Source organism: Grampus griseus (genome assembly GCF_964374135.1).
Source record: "Grampus griseus genome assembly, chromosome: X".
Taxonomy (NCBI): Eukaryota; Metazoa; Chordata; class Mammalia; order Artiodactyla; family Delphinidae; genus Grampus; species Grampus griseus.
Window position 1 is genome coordinate 17,338,408 of NC_138999.1, and position 16,122 is coordinate 17,354,529.

The window sequence follows — 16,122 nt, forward strand, 5'->3', positions numbered from 1 at the left end:
ATGAAAAGATGCTCTACATCACTAATCATCAGAGAAATGCAAATCAAAACCACAATGAGATATCACCTTCATCAGGATGGCTATCATCAAAAAGAACACAAATAATAAATGTTGGCGAGGATGTGGGAACCCTCATACACTGTTGGTGGGAATGTAAGTTGGTGCAGCCACTATGGAGAACAGTATGGAGTTTCCTCAAAAAACTAAAAATAGAACTACCATATGATCCAGCAATTCCACTCCTGGGTATATATCTGAAGAAAACAAAAACACTAATTTGAAAAGACATATGCACCCCAATGTTCCTAGCAGCATTATTTACAATAGCCAAGATATGGAAGCAATCTAAATGTCCATCAACAGATGAATGGATAAAGAAGATGTGGGGGATATATATATATATATATATATACACATATATATATATATGGAATATAACTCAGCCATAAAAAAGAATGAAATTCTGCCATTTGCAAAAACATGTATAGACTTAGAGGGTATTATGCTCAGTGAAATAAGTCAGACAGAGAAAGACAAATACTGTATGCTTTCACATACATGTGGAATCTAAAAAATAAAGCAAATGAATGTATACAACAAAACAGAAACAGACTCACAGATATAAAGCACAAACTACAGGTTATGAGTGGGGAGAGGGAAGAGGAGAGGGACAAGAAAGGGGTAGGGAATTAAGAGGCACAAACTACTATGTATAAAATAAATAAGCTATGAGGATATATTGTACCGCACAGGGAATACAGCTAATATTTTATAATAATTTGGCCATGCTGTGCAGTATGCAGGATCTTAGTTCCCTGACCAGGGATAGAACCCGCATCCCCTGCAGTGGAAGCATGGAGTTTTAACCACTGGACCACCAGGGAAGTCCCATAAATCAACTATACTTCAATTAAAAAAAAATTAACCTTGACAGAGGACAACTACCTGTTGATTAGGGACAGCTCTTTTAGAACATAGTTTTTGGAGTAATAACTTCTGTAGCATTTGAGCCATTATACTTGCTCTTGTTCCCAACATATAGCATTACCTTAACTAATAGACTACCAAAAAATCCACCAATAGGGCTTCCCTGGTGGTGCAGTGGTTGAGAGTCTGCCTGCCGATGCAGGGGACACGGGCTCGTGCCCCGGTCCGGGAAGATCCCACATGCCGTGGAGCGGCTGGGCCCGTGAGCCATGGCCGCTGAGCCTGCGCGTCCGGAGCCTGTGCTCCGCAACGGGAGAGGCCACAACAGTGAGAGGCCCGCGTACCGGAAAAAAAAAAAAAAAAAAATCCACCAATTACTTTTTGTAATTCCAATTTATTTATTTGCAAACACTTTGAGTTTTGTACTGGCTCCCTGATGTGGAGGGCTAGGAACAGGGCAATTTTAGAAATCTAACAAATAACGATGATGATGATTTATTGAATCCTGCCCTGGGAATATATTAAATGCCTCGGGGTGGCATTATCTACAGTTTGTCACCAGTAAGCACAAAGAGGCAATCCATTACTAATTGGTAGCCTAGTGGTTCAAGGAAGTTAATGCACCTTCTAAAGTGATTTGCTCCTATAAAGTAATTGGTTTATTGGCATTTCATGTCTGGATGTTTGCGAAGCCCTTGGTGCTAATCAGAATAAATGTGCTGAACTAATCTTTACTAAACTGCCAATGACATTTTACATGCTCCCCTTTTAGATAAAAGGCCTCTAAATTCAGTAATTTACAGCATGTTTTACAACAGATGAAAACATTCACTTTTCTGATGTGAGCTGTTTTTTGAAGGGTAGTATTTTCCACAGGAAAATGATGAGATACCTAACAAAAAGTCAGTGACCAAATGGCTCATTATTTAAAGAGAAATGAGGGGATATAACAGAAAGGATAAGGGCTAAGATGGATACCGTATTTGTAAGATCATGATGTTTTCTAGCGTCTGCTTTGTGCAGGGGCTGAGATGATAACACTGTTTTACATCATTTAAATTGTCAACACAACACCTTAGAGGCTTCCTCTGAACCTTTCAGTGTGCTGTTAAGATTGCCCAGAGATTTCCATAGTGACACGGTAAACACTACTTGCCAGCCACTGAATTTGTGTGAACACATGTTAATCCTGAAATAATTCCTTTCATTTTTTTTCTCTTGGTCTGTAGGGTCGGGTCTCACTTCTGAACCTGGCTATTACATGGGCTTCATGAGTGGCAATCAAGAAACTGAAGATAATTGGAGATAGAGCCCACTTTCCTGGTGGGGAAATCACTTAAATAATAGGTTTATGATTCAAAGGACATTCTGTTTTCTAGGGTCTATGGAGGCAAAAGTGGAGAAACCAAACCCACACTCCTCTTCCACACACACCCCACTCCCCACCGCCAAAAGACAGTAGCCAACACACCGTGGTCAAAACTCGTGACACATTTAAAATAATTCTCAGGCTTCCCTGGTGGCGCAGTGGTTGAGAGTCCGCCTGCCGATGCAGGGGACACGGGTTCGTGCCCTGGTCCGGGAAGATCCCACATGCCGCGGAGCGGCTGGGCCCGTGAGCCATGGCCGCTGAGCCTGCGCGTCCGGAGCCTGTGTTCCGCAATGGGAGAGACCACGGCGGTGAGAGGCCCGCATACCGCAAAAAAATAAATAATTCTTTTCCCAAATTGTTGACCTCAAAAATGGGGGTTATGATGTATTGTGTGGTTTACACAGTATTTTTCCTGGACCAGCAGCAGCATTACCATCACCTGGGAACTGATTCTAAATGCAAGTTCTCAGGCCTCACTTTGGATCTATTGAATCAGAAACTCTAGGGATGGGACCTAATAAGCTGTGTTTCAACCAGCCCTCCAGGGGATTCTTTGCACTTAGATGAATCCGGGTAGAGTGAGGCTCCATCACTTAATACATGTGTGATCCTGAGCAAGTTACTTCCTCTCCTCCCTCCCTTTTTACCCTTTGTATGTTATTTTAAAAGTTAACTGTGCATGGTTAAAAATTTAACTATATAAAAGGTCTTAAGATGAAAACTAAAAGCTTCCCTTCCCTCAGCACCTCTTCCCATAGGTAAATACTTTGAACCAATTCCTTTTTTTAACATGCTTTTCTGGTGTATAATAGTATTATTTTATTATAGATAATAAGCATACACTGGTATTCCTTGCTTTATTAACCTTATCTATAATATGTTAATGTCTCACTCTGAAAAAGGAGAAATTTGGCTCACTTATACCACCTGATATTACCTGATTTTGTTATATTATTATTTTCACATAATCTAGGTTTATACAATTTTATTCTGTAACTGTCTTTAGATTAATTGTAAAATATTAAAACAAATAAAATAGTACGTGCAGTATTAGATTTATGTAAATATTATTCACTACAGGAGACTCTTCCTATGGAAAAATCCATGTCACCAAACTTGAGAGAGGATTTTAAAAGCATCAAATTCCAGTGCTTCTTTTAGATCTTAGTCAACTGCATTTGTTTCTTCTATCTCGTGTTCATGTATAATATTGCCTTTTTTTTTTTTTTTGGCTAGAATAACTTTTCTAAGGCATTTTTCATACAGATGTGTAGGTGGCAAATTATCGGCATTTTTGCATGTCTGAAAATGTATTTTATTCTTATACTTGAGGTATAGCTAAGCATAAATTATAGGTTCCTAATCATTTTTCCTCAGTTTTAAAAGCATCATCCCACTGTTCTCAAAGTTATTTTCATTTCTTTTTATCCTTGGAGTTCTGAAATTATGATAATTCACCTTTCACACCAAAGTTCCTGTCACCCAATTCCTCTCCACAGGTAATTGTTACCTCTCTCAGAATTATTTTATGAGTATACTACTAAATACACATACCCTAGTAAATAATGCCTTCTATATTATTTCCCTCTTCTTTTTTTTACAAATGGTAGTGTACTATTTTCTCATTAACATTATATCCTGACAGTCTTTCTAGATCATTACCTGAAAGTCTTCCGTATATTTTTTTAACAACTGTATAATATATTTTGTTTGAATGTGCTTTATTTAACCAGTGCCTCTTTGAACACTTCGAGTGTTTCCCATCTTCTGTAATCATAAACAATGCCACAATAAATAAGCATGTACAAATGCCTGTAGATAAATTCCCCAAAGTCATGCTGTTGTTTTAGCAGATATGAAAATTTGTAATTTTGATAAATATTGCTAGGTTACCTCCATGAAGGTTTACCAACTCATACTATCAGCAGCAATATAAGAGAGAGCTTCTTTCCTCTCATCACAACAGAGCATATTATCAAACTTTTCAACATCACCAATCTGATAGGAGAGCTATTGTATATCAGTACAATTTTGCATTACTTTTCTTTTATTATGAGTGAAACTGAGCCTTTAAAATATTTTAAGAACCATTTGTATTTCCTTTCCTGTGAACTATATGTTCAAAGTCTTTCTTCCTTTTTCTAGTGAATTGTTGATCTTATCTTCTTGATTAGTAAGAACTTTTTACATATTAGGGAAATTAGTACTCTATGGTATGAAATGCAAATATTTTTGTAAGTTGTGTGTCTTTTGGCTTTAGGTTATAGATTTTTCTCAGTCTTTTCTTTTATGGCTTCAGGATTTTTAATCTTTAGAAAGGCCACCCCCCACCCCCAAGATTATGAAAGTATTCTCCCAGCTATTTTCAGTTTTACTTAATTTTAAAATGAAAATATCTTTTTAACTTGAATTTACCTTGGTATAAGATATTAAGTATGGATCAAATTTTATTTTAGTTTTTAGATGGCTACCCAATTGTATAATAAAAATTCAGAATAATCCATCTCTTCCCCATGGATATAAACTATCACTTGTATCAGAAAGAAATTTCCATATGTAGTTCATTTACTTCTGTTGTGCTCCGTTGATCTTTTAAAGTGTTTTATCTTTATATTTTAATGTCTCATAGTGTTAGCTCCTTCTATTTTCTGAGTTTTCATATATAATCTTCCTTTATTTTTTCAAATGAAGTTTAAAGTTGCAAATGAAATTTCTGTTATTATTCTTAATGAAACCACATTACTTAGGAAGAATTGACATTTTTATTACAACAAACCTACTAATCATTGAATACAGTCTGTCATTCTATTTTTCACACTTTTGCATTTTCCATTGGCACTTTAAAGTTTTCAATTACATCTCCTGTTATGTTTTTCCCTAGGTATTCTGCATGTGTGTATAACTACTGTAAATTGAGATATTTCCCTCTGTTTCTTCTAACTGCTGTTTGTAAATGGGTAGTTACTTGTGTACATTACTTTTATACCCAGCCAGATTATTGCATTGTATTATTATTTATAAATGTTTCTTCAGTTGATTCTTTTATATATCGTAAGTATATCCTGAAAACATCTCTAAATAATATTAACTCTTCTGCAATTTTTATGCCTTTAACTCTCTTGTCTATTTTTGTGTTGCCAGTGCCTCCAAAGCAATGGTAAATAATTGTGGCAATAATGGACACCCTTGGTTTGTTTCTGACTTCAATGGCAATCTTATAGTATTCTCCATGTATCAGATACATAGTTTAATCATGTTAGATTTCCAATTCACTCCTTTTAAAAAGAGTCCTTTAAAAATTCTTAATGAAATTTCTGGAGATGGATAGTGGTGACGGATGCACAACAATGTGAATATACTTATGCCATTGACTTATACACTTAAAAATGGTTAAAACAGTATGTTTTATATTATGTATATTTTACCACAATAAAAAACTTAGTCCAGAAAAAATACTTCTTGATGGAGGTTGAATTTCACCAAATGTATTTTCAGCCTCTAAGCAGATGATAAAATGATATTTTTCCTTTTTCCTTTAACAAGAGGCAATAGAGCATTATGGAGAAGTGCACAGGCTCTGAGCCACTTTGCCTATGTTCAAATCCCAGCTCTGCTGCTCTCTAGCTGTGGACCCTGGGGAAGTCACTTAAGCTTTGTGTGTCTCTGTTTCTTTCTCTCTAAATCATGATAACAGTAGTGCCTACCTCCTAGGGTTTCATTGAGAATGAAAAAATTAATGTATGTAGAGCATTTGGAATAATACCTAGTACTACATGAATTAATATGGTGGATTATTTTAATAAATTTTCCATATCCCTGGTATAAAACCCCAATTAGTGATGAAGAATTACCCCGCTGGATTGCATAAACTAGTATTTTATTTAAGATTTTTCATTACTAAATCATATGTGAGATTGGTCTCTAGTTTCCTTTTTTGTGTAATCTTTGTTGGGTTTTGATAACAATGTTTGGCTTGGTTTATAAAAAGAAAATGGGAAATTTCCTTGTTTTTCTATGCAGTGGGATGTTTAAATAGCCCTTGAATTATCTGTTCTTTAGATCTTTATTCCTCTGTAAAATCAACTAAGCCTAGTGCTTAGTTGACAAATTTTTCAATTTCTTCTACTTAGATTTCTCTATGACTTCTGGCATCATTTTGGGGTAAATTATATTATCTTAGAAAACCGTTCCCTACATCCAGTTTTCACATGTACTTGTGGGCATGGGTCAGGTAGCCTGGCCTGTGGCGAGCCCTCCTACTTGCCAAATGAGGGAGGATTTACTTGGGCAGTGGAAGGATTTAGTTACTTCTGGGAACCAATACCTTGGCTGGCTTTATTGTCTGCATGTCTGTTCTGCAGAATCTGGATTTTCCTCACATTCTCTTCTGCTTTTCTCTTAGGCCCCCGTAACTGGGGGCCCAGGACAGAGAGGAGGATTCCTTTAACATTCAGTCTCTGAGGTCTCTTCCCTGTGGTACTGGCACTGACCAGCTACGTTTATCCTTCCAACTCCATGCCTGACATCTGTGGGCGCCCCCTCTGGGTTCGGGTTCCTCTAGGTTGCCCCTGAAAATGCTGCTCCTACTGCTGATGCTTTGGGTTATGGCTCCCCCTCTCAGCTTTCGCCATTGGTCTGGGTTAGCTCATTTCAATTTTCTAACACTTCCTCAAAGTTTCTGGGTTGGTTCTTGTTTCTTTGCTTGCTTATAGCATAGCTATGCCTTCCTCCTTGAGAAACATTCCTTTGCCTATTATCTTCAGGATAACGGGCCTGGAGGGGTGGGATAGGGAGGGTGGGAGGGAGGGAGACGCAAGAGGGAAGAGATATGGGAACATATGTATATGTATAACTGATTCACTTTGTTATAAAGCAGAAACTTACACACCATTGTAAAGCAATAATACTCCAATAAAGATGTAAAAAAAAATCATCAAAAAAAAAAATAATTGTAGCTAACACATAATATGCTGCTCACCCTTCTGAGTCCTAGCAGCTTCGCCTTCTAAGTGCTTTACACATATTAACCAATTGAATCCTCACAAAACTCTATGAGGGAGAAACGATTATTATCCCTATTTGATAGATAAGTAAACTGAGGCAGGGAAAGAGAAAGCACGTAACTGGAAAACACACCACAAACTTGGGCATTTGAGCTCCCAATGGTGGTCCCTGCTTATAACCACCATGCTGCACTGACTCTTACTATCAAAAAGCAATAAGTTTTGGTCCCTTAAACTCACTGGATCTCAGTTTCCTTATCTTCAAAATGGAATTAGCAATATCTACCTCCTAGTCCATTGTGGGGATAAAAATGTTTCCCACAGTACTTTGCACACACAGCCTTCCATAAAACTTAGCCTTTATACTTCGGCTTGCAGTCACACTAGACTTAGAATTCCTAGGCTCTTTTATCCCCCTTCTCTTGAAAGAGATTCCTCTCATTGACACCTGAGTATGCAATTATTTGAAGTGTTTTCATTAGCATCACATGATCACAAACATCATCCCTCAATTTTGCCATCCTCTCTGATATAGGCTATATTTAGCTGCAACTTTCTCACTCTGCCAGAATGTGTTTAATATTTCCTTATTTAATTCTAGTATTTTACATTTCTTTGTGTTGTTTTTATTATGTTTTATCTCCAGTGTTTTTTTTTCCTTCCAAAAGTCAATGAGATAAGTTATTCAAGATAAAGCAACTCACTCCGTTAGACTTTTTTTGTGCAGTGAGAAAAGCACTGAGATACCTTCTGGTGTTTGGAAATGTGTTCATTTCACTGACAGACCCCTTCCTTATCAGAGAAAATTACACATGCTATGTGTTTGTCTCTTTAATTTACACCTAGGGCACCCAAGGTGCTGGGCAGGGGGTCATTTAAATAAACTGAAGTGATATTTCCAGTTTCCTTGCTGCTGGCCTATGCAAAAAGGTGGGTGCTACCCCCCACTCAGACTCTCCAGTACTCCTGGGGAATGGACAAATGCTTTTGTCCACCGAGGGTCATTTTGGGGCCAGTGTCTCATGCAGTGATTCTCAACCCTACCCACACATCAGAATCACCCAGGAGTAAAAAAAAAAAAAACCTGATGTCCAAAGCCCCAGATCAATTAAATCTGGATCTCTGGGGTTGGGCTATCAGCATCAGTAATTTTTTGTAGCACTCAGGTGATTCTACTATGCAGTGAAGGTTGAGAATCACTGCTCTAACGCCTTCGGTCCTGTCAAATGTAGTTTGACATTAAGATGCTATGGAAAAGTATTAGCATCAATGACTAAAGGTGGGGAAAAATCAATTTGCAAATCCCCCGCAGAATTATTGCTAGGTGCCACCTTCTAAGGACAGAGGGATAGGTAATGATGTCTCTTGATGATGCCTTCTAGTTAGAGGGCACTCTGACAGCTTAAAAAATCTTCATTTTAAATAAGGTCATTCAGCACAAATGAATTAGCAGTAACTTAGGGGGAAAGTCATCTTTTATTTCAACAGGTCATTTTCCAGTCTTCTCGAAACGTGTTCACTTCATATTATTTCAGCTGTCTTGACCTTACTTCTTGTTTGGTGTGGCTCACACCAGGCCTCTTTTCTTTCACTAGGGGAGTGGAAGCCTGCTCACAAATCTAGTCCCAAATGTCTCTTAGTCTCTAATCACTGCCTTCTAAGTTCTGTGCTTTTAGGTTCACCTGCCAACACATGTCTTGCAAATCTCCCAAGTGTAGAGAAAATTCCATGGGGGCCTTTTATCATTCGGGATGGGAACTCAGGTACAAAAAGGGCCAATGTCTGTGGTGCACTGTGAAAGTTAATGCTTTCTGTATATCACGCATTTTGAGGTAAACCGTACTACTTTTCATATGTAGTGATTTTCTTTCTAAATATTTCTTTTTGAATTGAGAAATAATTAACATCACATGTGTAGGTTTAAGGTGTACAATGTGTTGGTTTCATACATTTATATATTGCAGTATGATTATCACCGTAGCTTCAGCTAATGCTTCTATCATGTCACATAATTACCATTTCTTTTTTGTGGTGAGAACATTTAAGTCTCTTAGCGACTTTGAATTCGCCCCTTCCTCCTGGTGGTCTCAGATCTATCATAGATTATTACCAGTCTCCTGACTGGTATCTCTTACATCCAGTCATCTACGCTGTTGGCAGTGTGGTTGGGCTGAAAGGAAAATCTGTCTCTATTGTTCTGTGCTTAAAACTAGCCCTTTCCCAGATCACCCCCAATGACGTCCATGAATTTTAACATGGCACTCAAGGTCCTGTGTTATTCTCTCCCTTTGTCTACATCTGTACCCTCACTTCTTCCCACTCCATGCTTGGATCTCAGGGCAGATTAACCCACTTGGCCTTTCCTTTGTCCTTTCTGTCTGCAGTGCCTTTGCTTGGGAAAATCCTACTTTTTCAGATTCACCCAGGCATTACTACCTCTCTCTGATGCCCTCAGAGAAGTCAAACAATTCTCTATATTCCTTGATCACACTGAACAGATTTTGACAAGTGTAGTTAACACGTTGTTTTATACTGATTTCTTTATGGATTTGAGTTTCTTCTATTAGTGAGTTAGCTCCTTAATGCAAGGGATTATGTCTTATTCATTTTATTTCCACAGTACCTAAAGGTAGGTACTCGAGAAACTTTTGTTGAATTAATGACTAAAAGTATGGATCTGATTTTTAAATTGTATGTATATCTTGTATCCTCTTTGAGGCCCCTGGGGAGCCATTTATCTCAGATCTTAATAGGAGGAAAAGCTGAGCTTCTGCAAAATAGATTTGTCTTAGCTTATTGGTAATAATATCATATAACTAGTCATAACCTTCATCAGACTTTAAAGTCTATTTCTCTACTAAGGTATAAGCTCCCTGAAGTCAGGGACCATATCCCTCCTGATCACTACTCTACTTCCACCGCTAGCTCAGTGCCTTGTACAGAGCGGCTGTTCAATAAATATATAGAAGTAATAAATTCCATATCAAATTACAAACAATAGTATACAAGAGGAGAGGCAATAAAGGTGACTGTCTTAGGTTGAGTCTCCCAGAAGCAGAGCCTGAGACAAGAATTCGTGTGACAGTGATTTAGCAGGAACTGTTTCTAGGAAGAACCACCAGGGAAGTGGGACCAGGAGGGGAAGGAGGTCAAGCAAGTGTATAGAATCAATGTGACACAGGGAAAGTTCTGGAAGTAGTACATAGTCACAGTTCACAGTTGTCTAATCAGCTCCAACTCCAAGGGGCTGGAGTATTTGTCCTCTCCACCAATCAGGCATAGGTTAGGGGCTATGAAAGGAGGACATAAATCCTCAGGCACTTCTGGCTTTCCATGCACACAGGCAAAGCAAGTTCTGACAGCCGGAGGGCAGTTTGCCAACAAAGACGCACAGGTGCTGGTTGTTGGGAGGAACGCACGCCCACCAGGAGCAGGTGTGCATGAAAATGGTATGGGCACAGCACTGTCAACATGTGCTATAATGATTATTGTCTAAATCTAGACATGGAACTTTTCTCCAGGACTCTGGATCATTCAGACCATCCAGGGATCACTCCTAGACCACTCCTGCAAAACCAAACAGCCCAGACTCAAGCGGAAAGTAGAAGGGATGGGGCCAGAGTTCAACGAAGGCATTCTGAATGTGGGAAAGTTGTCACATTGCCCTTAGTTATGAAACCGGGTCCCTTCTGTTGGGGTCATAGGATTACAAGAGCACCCAAGATGATTAAACTTAAGTTTTAAGGCAAAGGATTCACCTGTTCTCCCATATAGTAAAAGCCCCTGGATTAGAGCAAGGAGACCATGTAGAAATAGTCTCCATCAGAAAGCCCTCAGGTAGATGAAAATCTAGCATCTTCACTTACTGCAGTCAATTTCACTTCGAAGGGTATAGAATCACCTGGTCATCATGTTAAATGCAGGTTCTGATTCAGCAGGTCTTGGCTGGGACTTGAGATTCTGCATTTCTACATGCTCCCAGGTGACACCGATATTGCTGGTCCAAAGACCACAGTTGGAGTAGCTGTGGTCCTGGGGCACATTCAAAAATGAAAATACAACAACAAAAACCAACACAAAAAGAACCTAAATATGGGATTTGAGGTTTTAGAAAGAAAGAAATCCGAAGGAGGCTGCTACCACTTTATTTAATATCCCAGGGACTGCTGATCTTGTTTCCCAGAAGAGGGACTTTAAGAAAAGATGTTCTCAGGGAACCATTAATATATGAAGTTAAAAGCCACTTAGTGGACCATCTGCTAATATGTCCCCAGATGGAATGAGCAAACTGAGTTATTAAGGTTATAATTTAGCAAATTGTGTTTTGTAGTCTCCATATTACACATCTGCGAAGCCTCAGAAATGGGAATGATGCAAAAGAAGGCTTGGAATTTGGCTTCTTCCAAGTGGGTGAAGGTTTATGTGGATGAAGACTCCTATTTCATAAAAGCCACTTTGCTTTATGACCTGATACTAAATTCTCCATCATGGCTGTGACCTTTGTAGGTTGTGCCTGGGTTAATAGGTGTTCATTATTCTGGGTAATTAAGACTAAAGGGAGGAAAGCCGCCCATATGCTACGTATCATTCCTAGTTTCTCTAAGCTTTTCCACTTCTAAGCCCACTGGCTGGTTTTTGGCTCTTTTCCATAAACATTCTTTACAGTGGCTTGAGCCACATTCATTGTACATGGAGAGGATAGGCATGCTTATTTTTTCCCAGAGGCCCTACTCAGAAACAATGACATGTAGAGAACAGAAGCGCATTGAAGTCACCTGAAGTGGGCAGAGATCAACAAGAACAAATCATAACTCACGGATTTGGGCAGATGAGCTTAACTATTTGGTTGCGGAGTTCTGGATTGTCTGTGTCAACTGCCTCCACCACCACTCCTGTCTAAGGCAGGTAACTGTATTTCTCAGAATATTCTTTCCTGTATGATTCTGGGTTAGAGTTTGCTAGGAAGAGATACTCCTGTGAAATGTGGAAGGTGGAAATGAAAGCTATACTTCTTGGGATGTTGTGGAGCTTAGATGTAGCAGTTTTGTGAAATGCAGTGGATTTCGCTGAATTGGCAGCTTCACAAATCTTTCCATGAGCTCCCACTTTGGTGGCCAGAATGGTGGCTTCTTGAATTTCCTCACTTCCTGCTTCTCAGCCCACTTCACCTACTTCAGTGCTTTAAATGAGGTCCCTAGACCGTCTATCCTCTGGCTACAGCCCCTTCCAGATCTTCACTTCCCCAACTCCTCTCGTGTTCGTATACGTCTTGAGTTCCAAGTTTAATTCCCTATTCTTGCAATAAATGCGGTGCCTTTGTTTTCCTGACTAAACCCAGACTGGCACAGGAGTTCTTTAATTTGTTGGATTTCTATTGGATTAAAAATATATTTAAATGTTTTGACGAACCTCATTGATGGTCAGTGCTTAGTATCTTTCACCTTCTCCCCCATTTTATCACTTCTTCCCTCTTCTGCTGGGCCAGAAGTGTCACAGATTGGGTTCCTGAGGAAGCATACCCTGAGATGGAGCTTAATGTGAAGGATGTTTATTAAAGAGTTCCCATGGGATAAAAGCTTATGGAAAGGAGAGAATGGAAGAAGTGAGTAAAGGAGAAGTCAGCTTCAATGCAGGCCCAAGGGCAGGTGTAGCCAACTCCATGAGGAGGTCTGGAGGATATAGGACCCTTCATAGTTGTCCTTGTTTGGGCAAACATGGCCAGACCTTAATATTCCGGCACTGATCAGTCACTGGATACAGTCCACTGCAGGAAGGAGCATGAACCTGGCTGAGGAGGGGCTGCTGTCTGAAGGCTGGTGCAGCAGCACTCCCAGAGACCGGGACAACGAGTGCTTCCCGGAAGGGGACTCCGGCTGGCACATCAGAGAGTTCACCCCAGGAAATAAGTTGGGCTGTGTTATAAGTCAGTGTTGGAGCTCTAGCTGGCAGTGAAGAAAGGAGGATAGGATTTGTGGTAGAGAGAGCAACATGCCTAAAGGCCTGAAAGCCAGAGTGCTTGATATTTCGAAAAACAACAAATAGTCCCATCTGACTAAAGCATGAGGTAAAACAGTTTTGATCACATTCCCAAAAGACAGAGATGCTTCTGGAAAACTCAGGATCTGGCTCTAGATATTGAGCATGTCTATGGTCAACTTGTTCCTGGGATACTGGAGTAAAAGTTAAGGCTGTCTAGAGGCCAGCCCAGACCATCAGCCCCATCTTGTCAACTCCAAGCTCACCACATCACTTTATATTTCCTAGCTCTCTCTGCCAGGGTGTGAAGTAAGCACAGGACCACTACTCTTGGTGAATTCCTCCAAATTCAATGTGTTTCTTCATTTGCCTGATCAGCTGCCTGGCTCTGACCCTTTGCCTCCCAGGATGTGGCTCAGATGCAGCACTTCTCAGTGCTTTCTGAGCTTTTTTTTTTTTTTCATCATGTGCAGGCTCCTTTTCTCTTTCACATACTTTACTTCAGGTTTTGATGACAACCACCCTTACCTTTAATTAAGAATGTTTTTCCTTGATGCAATGCAAGAGGTCTCATCTCCTTGCTTGCTCTAAGCCTTTTCTACTTTCCCTTTACCTCATTCATTTACATAGATTGTGTGTTGTAGTGGAAAGAACATGGGCTTTGGATTCAGACCTGGATAAGAATCCCAGGAGCCTCACTTTCTACTGATGTGATCTTGGGCAATTACCCTAATCTCTCTCAGCATCAGTTTACTTATTTGTAAAATATGGAGACATGGTGCAAAGATGAAATAAAACCATGTGTGCAGGAATTTGGCATACGGTAGACACGGGATAGGTTAATGTTCTTTTCCTTTTCTATCTGGGGTTTTAGAAACTAACTCTGAACCTAATCTACTGAGGTCGGCGCGGGCGGGGGGGGGGTGTGTCTCCTTTTTGTGAGAGTTGTTGGTCCTGCTGTTTTGGTCTCACTTATTTCCCTTCTCCCAGTGGTCATTGGCAGAGCTCAGCTCTCTTTCCCTGCTGGAGCTCATATTACTAGTTCTCTGACATTAATCTTAGCTGTATCACCCAACTGGCTTTATTCCTCAGTCCAGTTTTGCTAAGAGGATTACTTTAGGCATTTCCTAATCTTGATGTGTGATCAGTACCTCTAGACACAAGAAGCACTACCTCTCCAAATGAAACAGGCACTACCTAAGTAGCACTTCAGGTTTCATAGAAGGAGAGAGAACATGTTTGTATTCCACGGCCAGATAGACCATGATGGCTCTAATTGGCCCTCCTGAGTGTTCTTGTAAGCTAATGTTCTTCAGAGTGCTGCAGAATTACAGTCTAATTTAATTTCCCCTCTGATCAGTTTACAGATCTTTATAAACGCAGTCTGGACAGATCAATGTTAATAGCCACTGGCGTTTTGGAACTAGACAAGTGGGAAAAACAAACTGGAGCTTTACTTTTCACGGGCATGGTTTAGATTTCCTGAGTGCCTTTCAGAGGCTGCTGAAGTTCCAATTGAACATTACCCCTTGCTGCCTCTATCAGTCAGGGTTTTTCAGAACCAACAGGATATCTATATATCTACATCTATATTTATATCTATCTATATCATATCAATCGATCGATCTATCTATCTACCATCTATCTATCTATCAAATAAGGAATTGGCTCATGTGATTATGGAGGCTGAGAAAGTCCAAGGTCTGCAGTTAGCAAGCTGGAGATCCAGGAAAGCTGAAGGTGTAAGCTCCAGTCCGAAAGCTGGCAGGCTCAAGACCCAAGAAAAGCCAATTTTTCAGTTTGAGATCAAAGGCAGGAAAAAAAAACAATGTCCCAGCTCTAGTATGCAGGCAGGAGGAATTCCCTCTTACTCTACCTTTTTGTTCTATTCTGGTCCTCAATCAACTGGATAAGGCCTACCCACATTAGGGAAGGCAATCTGTTATTACTAGGTTTACCGATTCAAATGTCAATCTCATCCAGAAAAACCCTCACAAACACACCCAGAATGTTTGATCAAATGTCTGGGTACCCCATGGCTCAGTTAAGTTGACACATAAAACTAACCATCACAGGGCTTCCCTGGTGGTGCAGTGGTTGGGAGTCCGCCTGCCGATGCAGGGGATGCGGGTTCGTGCCCCGGTCCGGGAGGATCCCACATGCCGCGGAACGGCTGGGCCCGTGAGCCATGGCTGCTGAGCCTGTGCGTCTGGAGCCTGTGCTCCACAGCAGAAGACGCCACAACAGTGAGAGGCCCACGTACCCCCCCCCCCAAAAAATTTAACCATCACACACACCATCTCACCCCCACTCCCCAGTAATGATATTTGCTTATGGAAACTTTGGTCCCATGGGAAAAGGACTTTCCCTTAAGTTGTGAATGGCTTAAAAGTAGCACTACATTTCAAATGTTCTTTTCTAATTAGAATTGAGCCAGCAACATCATTTGCACAGTCGTTTGTTAGCAGAGATGACTAATGCTTGCCAATAGATAAGCAGCTTTGACTCCCTACCAGTCAATGTTGTTTTGCTGTTTGCATGTCTACTGTGGAGACTGCATATTGGGAGTGATTAGAAGTCAATTTACTCATTCTCATCATAAATTTAACCATCAAAAATATATTTCAAGCCAATGGTAACAACAACAGCAACAACAACAAAATAGGAGCAGCTATACTTATATCAGACAGAATAAGTTTTAAACTAAAAATGGTAAAAAGAGGCCAAGAAGGTCATTATATAATGATAAAGGGGGTAAATCCATCAAGGAAATATAACTATTTTAAATATTTATGCACCCAACATCAGAGCACTTAATGCAAAAACTAACAGAGTCAAGAGGAT